This window comes from Harpegnathos saltator, unplaced genomic scaffold (assembly GCF_003227715.2).
Source record: "Harpegnathos saltator strain DR-91 unplaced genomic scaffold, Hsal_v8.6 scaffold14, whole genome shotgun sequence".
Lineage (NCBI taxonomy): Eukaryota > Metazoa > Arthropoda > Insecta > Hymenoptera > Formicidae > Harpegnathos > Harpegnathos saltator.
The window spans coordinates 317,299-332,264 of record NW_020229917.1 but is presented as its reverse complement, the minus strand read 5'-3'; positions in this window follow the sequence as shown (position 1 = coordinate 332,264).

Genomic DNA, 14,966 nt, shown 5'->3' with positions numbered 1-14,966 from the left:
TTTTTCATATTGTCTCTTACTACATAAATCAAACGTTGAAGTACATGCAATTTGTTCGTTATAGAAACGATATAAAGAAAAGGATATTATGAATGATGTAAGGTATAATTAATTTTGAATTTATTAAATATAATAAATTGGTTGTGACAGTGATATTATGACATTAGGCGCACTTATTATTCCCGCATTTGTTTTCCCGTGAGCATCAACACGGGCAAGTGTTGCCCGAATAATTTTAGATTTGGATACTTTGTAATACTTTCACACTGACGTTTTATAATTTCCTTCCACATACCAGCAAAATTTAATGTCGATAGTTTCTGTTTTTCCTCACCAGTAAAATCATTATACAATGTATGCCACTCTTCTTTTAAACCATTTTCGTTAAAACCACTCAGAGTTTATGCAACGTAAGAAACATCATTGGAAGATACTTCTTTGTTATTATCAAAAAAAGCTATATGTGGTAAAAAAAATTTTGTAATTTATGTAAAAATATTAAGAGCGCAAAAAAGTTCTGAGCCCTAGATTTCATACTACTGAAACCACAATTTAAATTGCATTAATTTTCCCGTCCTCTTGCGGTTTTAAAGCAGTGACATTTGGTCTTTCGAAACATCGTGCGATTTGGCGTTTGATGCACATAACCTTAAAATCAGCAGTGTTCACGATGGCAATAACAAAAGAGCATATTCGATTTTCCATCCACTTCGCGTTTCATCTGAAGAAAAATGCTGCTGAAGCCACTGAAATGATCTGTGTTGCATATGGGGAGAACGCTGTAAGTTATGCTACGTGTAAAAGGTGGTATCAAAAATTTCGCCAAGGAGATTTCAGTCTTGAAGATGAACCGCGTGCTGGACGCCCTCAAAAGATTGAAACGGACGAACTGCAAGCATTGTTGGATATAAACTCTGCACAAACTGAAAAGGAGCTTGCAGAGCAACTTGGCGTTACGCGACAAGCCATTTCCACACGTTTACATGCAATGGGAAAAGTTCAAAAGGAAGGCAGATGGGTTCCGCATGCATTGTCCGAAGACAACAAAAATCGACAGCGTGACACGGCACTCACTTTGCTTTCAAGGTTCCGGAAAAAGGATTTTCTGCACCAAATCATTACAGGTGATGAAAAGTGGATACTTTATGATAATCCGAAGCGTAAAAAATCATGGGTTGACCCTGGTCAACCTTCGACATCGACGCCAAAGACCAATATCCACGCCAAGAAGGTTTCGCTTTGCATATGGTGGGATTGGGAAGGTGTATTGTATTACGAGTTATTACAGCCGGGTGAAACAGTAACGGCAGATCGCTATCAGTAACAATTGAGCAATTTGAGCGATGCGTTTGAAGAAAAGAGGCCATTTACTGGCAAAGGACGTCGTAAAGTGATACTGCTTCATGACAATGCCCGATCACATGTTGCGAAAGTGACTCAGGACCATATCTTTGCGTTAGGCTGGGAACTTCTCCCGCATGCGGCGTATAGCCCAGACATGGCGCCTTCCGATTACTACTTATTCCGGTCTCTGCAGCATTTCTTGGCTGATACACATTTTGTGACACTTGAAGAGATACGAAAATGCATTGATGACTTTATCGCCTCGAAGCCGGTGAGCTTCTACCATCAGGGAATTCGCAAGCTGCTCGAAAGATGGCAAAAGGTCATCGATGCAAACGGGGAATATTTCGTTGATTAATATAGTTTCGTTTGTTTTTAAATAAATTTTGAATTTTGCAAAAAAAGGCTTAGAACTTTTTTGCGCTCCTAATACATCATAAATGGGTAGTCGTTTTTTAATTTCTTCGGCAGCAACAATATAAAATTGCAAATAATTCTGTCGAATGTTCGCAATAACATCTGCATGTCCTTCTTCGAGTAACGTCTCAAAATATTCCTCACATTCAAATCCTAAATAAATATCATTAATAGCTTTGTGATTTTCTTCATCCGAAAATATATTTGTAAGTATGTCTTTTACTCTTTCAGGTTTCAGAGTTTCGCGTAATTTGCATAAGAAAATTAACAGATTTAGAGTGCAGCATAGGTATTCTTGTTTCTGCAGCTTGGAAGAAAGCATTAAATGCATTAAAAAAATTTTAAATGTATTTCAAAAATAGAAAATACGCTTTGGTGTCTATATTATTCATGACGGATAATAAATGTTCCGCAGACTTCATTTTCTCACTCACGACCATTTCACCAAAAAAATGTCTTATGGTATCCCACAATTCAAGAATTCTTTCAATAGATATATAATGTGAGAGCCACCGGGTATCACATAACTTTAAAAGTTTACGATTCGAATCTTGGAAACATTCGCACAAATCTTTAAAAATAGCTGAACGCTTCGGACTGCTATTAATATAATTAACAGTTTTTTTAAGAGTCTTCGCAAAATGCAGGCATTTTAGCGCATACAGCGTGCGCGACTAATGAGGCAGAATTTACATATGACGCAATGATACACCGTATTATCTGATGATACTTGGCGTATCCATGATTTATATTAGTAATCATTGAGCCATGCTTTAACAAATTTTCACCTCGATGGTTTTGTTGCATCGCATGTTTCTATAGTGAGAAAAAATAGAAGACACTGAAGAAAGAAAAAAAAAACGAAAATAAAGAATAAAAAGAATAGAAAGAATATAAAGAATAGAAAGAGAAAAAAGAAAATAAAGAATAAGTAGATTAAAGCATAAGAAGAGAAAAGCGAAAAGAATAAAGAAAGCAGAAAGATAAGATAAAGAATACCAGAAATATGAAGAACAAAAAACAATGCGTAATAGAATATAAAGAAAGAATAGGAAGATAAAAAATAATGAGACTAGGAGGCGTAAGAATAGGAAAAGCTTTTTGCGACGTGAGATCTCTGTGACATAAAAAACGCGTCTATGCCTGAGTATCTCGGCAGGCGCTACAAAAACAATTGACGCGCATCGACGCGTAGAACAATGGAAAACCGCGCATCGCATCATCAGGCAACGCATGCCCGTGTTGATGCTCACGGGAAAACAAATGCGGGAATAATAAGTGCGCCTAACGTCATAATATCACTGTCACAATCAATTTATTATATTTAATAAATTCAAAATTAATTGTACCTTACATCATTCATAATATCCTTTTCTTTATATCGTTTCTATAACGAACAAATTGCATGTACTTCAACGTTTGATTTATGTAGTAAGAGACAGTATGAAAAACAGGATGTAGAAGTATGGAGATATAATCAAGTAATATAATCACTAGACTATGCTAGGAAGCACTACCGCTCTTGTATCGTGATTGTTAAATAAATTAATATTCTCGAGCACTGTGTTTTTCAATAGAAAAGTAACAGATGCTGGCCGAAATCTGAAAGTATTCGTTATTCCAAAACGTTTTTGGTGTATTTCCGAGTATGTTTACGGATATTCTGCAGTGTGCCGGGCATTATTATTATTGTGTAACGGATTGCATAATTATATTACATTAATAATACCGGCATTTTTTACAATATCTTTGAATATAGTACTCAGAAATATAGCAAACTTATTTCAAATACACGAAAACTCGCCGATTTCAGGCAAAACTCATTTATTTACTACCCATACAATATTCCTATATCTACAACTTTAACAATGCATACTCTGAACAACATAAGAATTATTTTATAATGTTTCTAAATACGCGAGACAGGCCTACGAGCAGCAAAATATAAAGAGAAGTCTATAGCGCGAGATTCCCGCGACCGGCGGAGTTAGCTATATGTATCGCTCGGCGAAGACAGAGACAACAGACATCGTCTGCTCTTTTCTAAAGCCCGACGCCGGCCGAAGTACCGAACGCTTACGGACACGGAATCACTCGTTGTGTGCGCTACCCCTCACGCTGTGACCCCTCGCTGTGCTGTACTACCGGAGTGCTTTTCTGGCATCACTGGGTGGCACCGGCCGAGGAGCCGCTCTCGATTCGTCGGGGACCTCCTCGGCCGCCTCGGGTCTGCCTCCGTACGCGCAGGGAGAGCGACAGGTATAAACCTGCCTCTCCCGCGCGTCGGTAAGGGTTAGTAAAAAGGAAGTGGAGGCCCGTTTTGGGACGGGCCCCACTCCCCTCTCCCTTCAGGTAAGGAGGGAGGCAGGAGAGAGGGTGGGTATCCCCCCTGCTTAATTGTAACCGGAAGGCTAACCCGGCTGCGCAACCGGCTGGGGTACCGCGCCCCGACTCCCTTTGTGGGAGGGGCGCGGTAGTCGGGCTTGGGGCTCTCGGTCAGAGCCCTGGAGCCGGCGTGTTGGGGAGGGAATGCAGGTGTAGTTCCCCTGACTTCCCTCATCACGGCCTGATCAGTAGATATCCCGGTGGGGTTATAGCCGGTAAGAGTCCGGCATAACCTCCTCCCTCCCAAAGGGGAGGGGGTATCCATGAGGATTTCCCCACCGTTATAAAAAGAAGGTATATATAATGGTTATGAAAAGCCTAATAACGTAAATGATTTCTTAGATGACTTTACAGTAGAAGCTACAAAATTATCAGAACAAGGTTTTATTTATAAAAACCATATGATACCATTTGAAATTTAAGCATTTATTTGTGATGCTCCAGAAAAATAACTTTTACTTATTGTAAAGACCATACTGGATTTTTTCATGTACAAAATGTACGCAAAAAGGAAAATATATAAAAAGAAAAGTATGTTACCCTAAAATTAATTGTGTTAAAAGAACGGATAAAAATTTTCCAGAGTCCAATCTGCACATCATATAGGTAATTCAATTTTAGAAAGAATACCTTTGGTTGATATCCCATACAGCATAGAAAGATTGCAGCAATCTTGTTTTGCAAGATTGTATCATTGCAACATCATTGCAAAATGTTGCTGCAATGGTGCAGCAATATTGCAGCAACATTAAAATGTCCGCATGCAGTAATATTGCGTTGCAATGATGCAGCAATATTGCATTATAATAGCGCAGCAATATTGTGTTGCAATACTTCAGCAATATTATACTGCAATAATACAGCAACATTCTGTTGTAATATTGCAACAATTGTTATATAATATATATGCAATGTGTATATAATATATATGCAATAAAGTTACAGCTATTATGCCTATATATATACATATGTGTGTGTGTGTGTGTGTGTACAGAGTGGCGTAATAGCTGTAATATACAAAATTAAATAATATAATATTATATAGCTCTAACTATAGCTCTAATATATGCAACTAAACCATTCTAAAACACATGTATTCAACATTTTGTAATTATACAATTCCATATAATATAATTATGTGTTAATCTTTTTTCCACAGATACCGGCAGATTGCAAAATTGTCAGTATAACATTATTGTGATATTAAAAGTCCGCTTTTTATTACATCTAAAACGAAATATAACAATTACGTCAATGTTATATTTTGTTACAAAAATGTAATAAAAAGCGGATATTTGAATATTCTGAATATCATATATCATAATATACTGAAGTATTTTTGTCATTTGATATCCACAAGATATCTGTAGAGATTAGCAAACAGCTGTATTGCGTAGGATATCATAATTGCAAGTTATTAGTTAGACTCACATACTATAGTATAGATATTGTGTTAAACAGCAATCGCAGTAGTATTGTAACTATTAATAAGTCAAAATTATAATACATATATATATATTTATTTATAAAAGTATGTTGCAACAATTAATATTAAATAAAAATTTGCTTCTTTAGTTAATATACTAAATGGTGCACATACATAATGGTGTTCGTAACAAAATATAAACTATGTATATAAAACATAAATAAAGTGTTTTATCTACTTTGGTAGTAAAAAATAAACGAAAAACATCAAAGAACTATCAAAAATTATGAACACATATATCAGGTGTAGTAAAAAGAAATCCATTATTTTTCCAATAGATGGCTTTAGTTATCTGTATCTCGCGTTGTATAAGTCCGATCGGGTTCCACTAGATGGCGTTAGAAAGATGAGATTTAGTACTAAAAAAACTTTTCTGACAATTTTGTGATTAGTTGACTCAGTTTTGTTTGAGCGCGCGTCAAAGATGGACACTAGCAAAGAGAAAATACGCTATATTTTACAGTTTTTCTTCGATAAAGGCAAAAACGCAAGCCAGGCGGCTGAAAATGTGAATAGTGTTTATGGTCCTGATACTGTAACAGCCAATCACGTGCAATTTTGGTTTCGTCGATTCCGTTCCGGTAATTTCGATGTCAAAGATGCACCACGCACTGAAAGGCCAATTGTCGAAAATATCGATAAAATCATGGATATTGTCGAGTCCGACCATCATGTAAGCACTGTTTCGATTCCCCAAGAGCTAAAGATTGCACAAAAAACCGTTTGGAACCATTTGAATAAGGCTGGATACAAAAAGAAACTCGATGTATGGGTGCCATACGAGTTAACGCAAAAAAACCTCATGGACCGAATTTCCATCTGCGAATCGCTGCTGAATCGCAACAAAATCGACCCATTGCTGAAGCGGTTGGTCACTGGTGATGAAAAGTGGATCACTTACGACAACGTCAAGCGAAAACGGTCGTGGTCGAATCGCGGTGAGTCGGCGGAAACGGTGGCCAAGCCAGGATTGACGGCCAGGAAGGTTTTGCTGTGTGTTTGGTGGGATTGGCAGGGAATTATCTACTATGAGCTGCTCCCCTACGGCAAAACTCTTAACTCGGAACTGTACTGTCAACAATTGGACCGTCTGAAGGAAGCAATCGCCCAGAAGCGGCCAGCTTTGGCCAATAGGAGAGGAATTGTGTTCCATCAGGACAACGCCAGGCCACACACATCGATAGTGACTCGCCAGAAGCTCCGGGAGCTTGGTTGAGAGGTTCTTAGTCCGGACCTGGCACCAAGTGATTACCATCTGTTCCTGTCCATGGCGAAGAATTTTGCTGGTGAAAAATTCGCTTCAAGAAAGGCTTGTGAAAATCGACTGTCTCAATTTTTTGCCAATAGGGACGAGGGCTTCTATGAGAGAGGCATAATGAAATTACCTTCAAAATGGCAACAAGTTATCGAACAAAACGGCGCATATTTGACCTAAATCGGATCATTCTAACCATGGTAATTAAAGCTTTCAATTTCATGCAAAAATAATGGATTTCTTTTTACTACACCTGATATATACGTTAATATTACATCTGTATTTTTATTATGAAAATGATAATGATAAGATACTGATTTTAATAAAAACTTTTTAGCAATTTTGGTTTATAGCATCTTACGAATCTTATAAAATTTATGATTCTGAAGCTATGATTACCGAAAATATTTGCGTTTTGACTTAACAGATGAGCGATATATCAGACAATATCACTGGAATATTACAATATCACTGGAATATTACTGCAATGTTACAATGTGACTATCGTATGGCAACATAGTGGCAATATTACAACATTATTGCGCGATGATAAATCTCATTGCAATATTACAGGAATATTGCCGCTATATTCCAGCATGACAGACCGACGTAATATTTCTGATAATTCCGTAATACTGCAGTGTGAAACAATTTATATACAGGGTGTCCCATTTTAATGTCACATCATAAATATCTCAGAAACACTGCGTTAAATCAAAAAATGTTTCAGACAAAAGTTGTTTGGCTTGAGGGAGGACAAGAAAGCGACAGCATTTTGTTTATAAATGGCGCCACTTTTGAGATATTCACTGACAATCAATTTTCATAAATGGAAATCCGAATTTTTTATTATACTTTCTTTTTCTATCAATTATTTTAAACAATTTTTGTCTGAAACATTTTTTTATTTGGTTAATATTTTTTAAAATATTTAAGGAAAACTTGGTAACTTTTTCAACAACTTTTTTAACTTACGATATCTCGCTAACTATTCGTCGAAAGAAAAAATAGTATTAGACTTTTTTATTTTACTTAATATCAAGAATATAGTATTATAATAGTGCCCTAACTTTTGTTAACTTATCGACCTTTGGAGATTTCAAAATTATTAAATTAACAAAAGTTAGGGCACTATTAATATATTCTTTATATTAAATAAAGTAAAAGAGTCTAATACTATTTTTTTTGTCGACGAATAGTTAGCGAGATATCGTAAGATAAATGTTGGAAAAGTTACCAAGTTTTCCTTAAATATCTCAAAAAATATTAAGCAAATAAAAAATGTTTCAGACAAAAGTTGTTCAAATTAATTGGTAGAAAAAGAAGATATAATAAAAAGTTGGGATTTTCATTTATAAAAATTGATGGTCAGTGAATATCTTGAAAGTGGCACCATCTATTAACAAAATGCTATCGCTGTCTTATGTCCCCTTTCAAGTCAAACAACTTTTGTCTGAAACATTTTTTTATTTAACGCAGTGTTTCTAAAGCATGGTCTACAATGGCCGTAAGCAATAAGAAGAAAGCGTGAACAGTAAGAAATGGACCAACCACAGTTGATTATTTTTGTCATAATCGACTGTGATTGGTTTATTTCTTACCGCTTACGCTTACTTCTTACTGCTTACTGCCATTGTAGACCACGCTTCAGATATTTTTGCGAGATTTATGCCTAGGACATTAAATATTTTTGCAATATTGCTGTGATATTTATGTAATATTTCAGTAATATTCCTGCAATATTGTAGCAACATTCCTGCACGATTGCAGTAATATTTCGGCAATATTTTGCAATTTTTCTACAGTATTGTGGCTATATTTCATAGGTATTCCTGCAAGATTGTGGCGATATTTCAACAACATTGTGGCAATAGTCCTGTGATATTGGGACAATATTCCTACAACATCATAACAATATTCCCGCAATATTTCTGCGAGACTTATGCCTAGGACATTAAATATTTCTGCAATATTGTTGTCATATTTATGCAATATTTTAGTAATATTCCTGCAACATTTCTGTAATATTCCTGCAGTATTGCGGTGCTATGTGGGACGTGACCAGGTCTCTGCTGATTCGATGGAGGCACAAGGTCTTCTTCACCAATTAGAATATTGATATAGCATGACGACAAGCTGGTTTTATAATGAGTCATAGAGTTAAGACCGACTTTAACCTTAACTAATCAAACATTTGGTGACTTAAGCCGTAAGCTTTAAAAATTGAACAATCGCAGTCAAGTTTTTTTATAACATCTATCAACGAATAGAGGTTAAAAGAGGAGATAAAAAGAGGAGGTTAAAGCGTTTAGCGTCGCATAGGACATTCGTTCACGGATATTCAATTGTTACTGCAAATTAATATCTTTGCAATATAGCTGTAATATTGCAGAAATAATATTGCACAATATTGTTTTTGCAATTTTGCTGTAATATTGCACTGCAATATGCAAGTTTGCAATGTTACAACAATGTTGCTGCAGCTTCTGTGTTGTATGGGATGATTAGCAGTTTTCCCTTAGAATGTATGCATTTAGTGTTTCTTGGTATAATAAATAAACCAATTTGGATATGGAACTTTCGATCCAAATTGGATATGGAACTTTCGATAAAATAAATTCTCTCGTTAGACCATCGGCTATGATTTAAAATTGCACCAAAAATAAATGGCAATACTGTTTTGCAAACGACTGTATAATTTAGATAATTTGTCTTTCAAACATTCTATGAACATTTTTGACATAGTATCAATAATCTTCTTTGGATATTATTTGAATATATTACTGCATGTTCTCTTCATCTATATAAAATATTAAAACTAGTCTCATTTTAACATTAACATATATACATTGTATATATACATAAAATATTTTTTTCATCTTATCGGTATATTGTGCAAATATTCTAATGTTCTCAAAAAATATTTATATAATATTTATAGAATATATTTGTGTTATCTGGGTCTTCTACTACAGGAAAATTTCGAATCGTCATAACTTTATAAGTAAGCGTTTCCGACCCCATGTTCATATGACATTTTCTGCTTGTTTTGGTCCCTGGAGCATATCCTGAAATTTTGACCATTCAGACCATTCAGAAACACCCTGTATATGTAACATATAAGTTTTTACAAGTAAAACATATAACTAATCCTAAAAACAAATTCTATTACTATAATACTATAATACTATAATAAAACTCTACAATAATCCCATATAGCATTAGATCTTTAAAGTATATCCTAATTTAATCAAAATGATTCTATTTTGATCCAAATGAAAAAGTTATCCATAGGACTACCTGAAGACATGCATCATTAGCCACAAATTACACAAGATATCCGCATAACTTCCATAGGATGTTCTAGTGTGTTAGTTGATGTTCACTGAGGAACAGCAATACACTGTTTTTCTTATGGTGCAATATTTATTTGATACTGTGATCCATTCAGATACAGTAATTAGTTTTTGTTTTCATTAATTAGATATTTGACATGTATTGTTTATGTCTAAACAATTGATATCTAGAAAGCACAAAGAATACAAAAAGAAGTTAGTTTATATATTATTTGTCTTATAATCTTTTATAATAACTCTGCTAGAAAAATTACAGCAGACTGAGGGCAGAATGAATCAGAGGCTTGCAGCAGATTGGTGCCAACTGTTTATCCATTCTGCCCGCATTCTGATGGCAGAGTCTTTTTTTGGTCACGCAGGGGAAATCCTCATGGATACTCCCGCCCCTTGGGGAAGGCGGGGGTTATGTCGGACTTCTACTGACTAAAACCCCTGCGGGGTGCCTACCGCTCGGACCGTGGTAGGGGGAGTCAGGGGAACTACGCCTGCATTCCCTCCCCGACACCACGGTCCCAGAGCTCTCATGGAGCCCCACGCCTAAGTACCGCGCCCCTCCCAGATTGGGAGTCAAGGGCGTGATGCCCCGGCCGGTTGTCCGGCCGGATTGGCCTTCCGGTGTTAATTAGGAGAGGAAGGACACCCGCCCTCTCTTCTCGCCCCCGCCTTCCTCCTTTCCTGCTGGGTAGGGGGGGCAATGGTGCGAGGCCTGGCCCCAACCGATCCTCGCTCCCCTTCTCCCTGCCATTACCGACGCCCGGAGTGGGCCAGAGGGCTTACTCCCTCTCCCACCCACCCCCATCGGCACGTCGAAGGCGGGCCCAAGGCGACCGAAGAGGCGGCCTCCGACGAGTCGGTGGCCTCTCCTCTTCGGCCGGCGCCACCTCGGGCCCGCTTCCCACCCCTGGGGAGCGCTGCCCCCTCCGTCACTCCCTGCGACGAACTCCTGAGTGGCGCTCCCGCTCGGCGGCCTCCTTGCAGGACATGACGTCCCAGCAAAAGGAGGCCGCCGCTCCCCAAACCTCCTCGCTCCCATTGCTTTGAGGAAGTGCGGGAGCGAGAGAGCCCTTCTTGACACCCCACTGCCCGAGTGAGGACACGGCGTTGCGGAGCCTAAGCCTGGCACACGGCCGGGATGTGCTCCGTCGTGTCCTGCGGCTCCGGGCAGTGGTGACAGCCCGTGGTGGGCTCCCTTCCAATTCGGTGCAGGTACCGACCGAAACACCCGTGCCCGGTCAGCACCTGCACCATATGGAAGGTAAGCCGCGTCCCCGCCTATCTGCCATTTCTGACAGACAGGGGCGGACGGCCTCGGCCGTTCGGATCCCGAATCCTTTGGGGTCAGCTAATATGGCTGACCACCGTTCCAGGACTCGGGATCTGGCCTGAGATTCCAAGACCCTCAGGTCCCCGGCCGATGGACCTTCCCCCTCCTCGCGGAGCTCCTTCACCCTCCAATAGAGGGTGTGCCTTGATTCGGCAAGGAGTTCCACGGGGGGAGGGGAGCCGGCCAGGGCCGTCGCGGTACGAGATGGTGCGGTACCCCCGAATCGCCCTCACGACCACCGATCGCATCGCCTGTTGCAGGCGACTCTTGTTGCGGCCGGTGGCCATAAGTCGGGGCGCCCATATGGGCGCCCTGTAGAGGACGAACGAAAGCACCACACCAATATAGAGGCAGCGAGCGTCTGATGGCAGAGTCTGCCCACATTATTTGACGGCAGATTGGCGACAGAAATACAACAGATCCTGACGCACACAGTCTGGCGAGAGATAGGCGGCAGAAACGTATCAGATTCTGTCGTGGACAGTCTGATTGACAGCAGATTGACGGCAGAAATACAACAGATTCTGCCGTACGCAGTCTGGCACCAGAATGACGACAGAAATGAAACAGGGGTTCGATTCTCGACGTGTGCAAATGAGATGCACATGCAAAAATATGTAGTATATGTAACGTGAACTATAGAACTTTCGTATACGCATCTCATTTGCACACGTCGAAAATCAAACCCCAGATCCTGCTGTCCATAGTCTGACAGCAGACTGGCGACAGAAATACAGCAGATCTTGTCATAATCATTTTTACACCCCCTCCCTCCTCTCTTCTCCTCCAGTCATACACATTACGTCAAGTAATGTAATAATTGAAAAACAATACAATATATGTACAATCTTTTTATTTATCGCACAAGGTGTTGTCAAACGAGATAGCCAGTCAGACATAATCGGAAAAAAGTTAACAATGAACTTTCCATGCACTTTCTCTAAAGGAATTACAATAGTGTTTTTACGCGCGGGAAAACGAAGGTGACGATGTTTCTTCTCATAGCTTCAGAAAGCGGCGACACACGATGACTTCGAGGTGATGTTGGTGTAACTGATATAAGTTAGGTAAAACGGCAATCTGCAATGATATTGGAAAATAGGAATTATATTACAGTTGCATCTCTCTAACTATAGTTATGTAATACATGTTTAAGTGTAACGGCTAAACTCCGCGGTTCGGTCGTCGCTACGCGTTTTGCACAGATAAGGCTCGTCGGAGTCCGGGTTCGGTGAGGAGGAAAGCAGCGAAACGTTTGATAATAGTATAAATATGTTAGCTTTATTTGATATTTAGAGATGTACAAGAGCTCGGCCCCGAAGGCGTTGTCGCGGGTTGCGTTTAATAGGCGCGTCGGTACAGTATGATGCGGTGCGGTGCGCGGTACACGCGGGTTTACGGACGGATAGACCGCGCGATAGGCGGGGCCTATTGCGCGACACGTGTAGACGGCGAAGACGGTAACGGCACGGTGATTAGTCTCGCCTCACGACGCTGGGCGTCTTGAACAATTATTGTCTGATATTAGGTTCGAAATCGCTCGCGCAAAGATGGCCGCCGGATCAGAGATTTCGACTTTCGGTCGAATGCTCGCACGCGAGTCGCAAAAGACGCGAAAGGATTTCGTCCGACGGGGCCGAGGCCTCTCGACAAAGAAGGCGTACACACTTCCCTTTTCCCTACGTTCGTAGCGGGGAGTGACCAAGTGCTGCGGACACTGAGCGGAGATGGCAGACGCACCGTCCCGGGTCCTTGGTCGCTAGACGGATCGCCCAGAGGCTGAGTACGCTCAGCGGAGTTCGCCGACGGACGAACCCCTGGCTCGGGGCGGCGGGTAAAGGCTAGACGCGGTCGAGTACGCTCGACTGAGCTTGCACACGCACGAGCCCAGGAATACAGGAGGCGGCTAGGTATTGAGGACGCTCGATCGAGATTGCGGACGTACAATCCCGTTTGCTTAGTCATCGGTCGGGTAGTCGGGAGTCGGAAGGCAGAGCGAAACGGTCCGGATCTTCTATCTATCGGCATAGAGCGTCTAGCTAGAACGGCGGTACGGATCGGTCTGGATGATAGGAACTCGATCTCCGCCGTCTTATAGTCGTATTCGATACGATTGATACGGCGACGATCGAGCGGCGCGCCAATCAGCGCGTGATAGCGGCATTCGCTCGTTTAGGGTGGCGCCAAGCACCGTTCATCGGCCCGACAGATGGTCGGTCGGGCCGGTCGTAACGAGGCGCGGGTGTGCCTCGTTACATAAGTAAATACGTAAATTAAAAGTTACATTGTATTAATGTCACAATTTTCCACAGTAAATATAATTCACGTGTCGTATTTATAGCGGCATGGCAAATTTTAACATCGATACATTGTAACTTGTAATTAGTATAATTGCTGGGATGAGACGGGAAAATCGTAGGAATGTACATAAAAATCTTTACCTATATTTTGCGTTCCTCGCTGAGGGATTCGTCCATCGTCCGTGACATCTGTCCGTGATGACCCAGGCAGGGAAAATGTCCGAGGGACGCCATAAAGTCGAGTTGTCTATGCTCAGAAATCGGAATTATTTGCCTCTATCAACCTATTTTTTAGGGCTACGCTTACTTCTCTAGTCTTTCCGCTCGTTCGAACTCCCCTATAAGTGACGATCACGCCGCCCAGGCATGGACTGTCATATATCATTTGTAGGAATCTTCGGAGAACAAGAGAAGAAAAATAAGCGTAGCCTTCAAAATCGGCTGAACGGGCAAGCAATTCCAATCTCTGGTTTATACCAACTGAATTCCCCAGAAAGCAAGAATGTCTGAAAGACGTCGTAGAAACACCCGCCCTTCCAAAGAAAGTATTACTGGCTGTGACAATTTGATCAATAATAATTTACTATTGCATAGTATTATTAGGAGTACAAATAAGTTTCCGCCGTTTGACAAAAGATGGCCCCACCAGAAGGTTATGTTGAAATTGTCAGATGTAAAACGTAATATCGTAAGTTTGGACATCTGGTAACAACATAACCTTGAAGTATTAGTGACTCCGTATCAGCATCACATAATTCTTTCGTGCGAAAGTGTCAAGTTTTGTGCCGAATAAGCGTCATTTGCGGGAATTTTTGATTTACTTCTTTAATTTGAAGAAATCTGCAGCTGAGGCGCATCGATTGCTTGTACTAGGTGCGCAACTAAGTTTCCGAGTATTTTGATCAATGAAAAATGGAAAATTTCAAAAGAAATATAAATAATGGTTTATTCAAAGTATCGTCCCTCGCTAGCTACACATTTTTGCCATCTCTCTGGCAATACATGAATACCGCGACGATAAAACGACGCGTCATTGGACCGAAACCATTCATCCAACCAACTTTGCACTTCTTCGAAATTGGCCAAGTGTTGTCCAGTC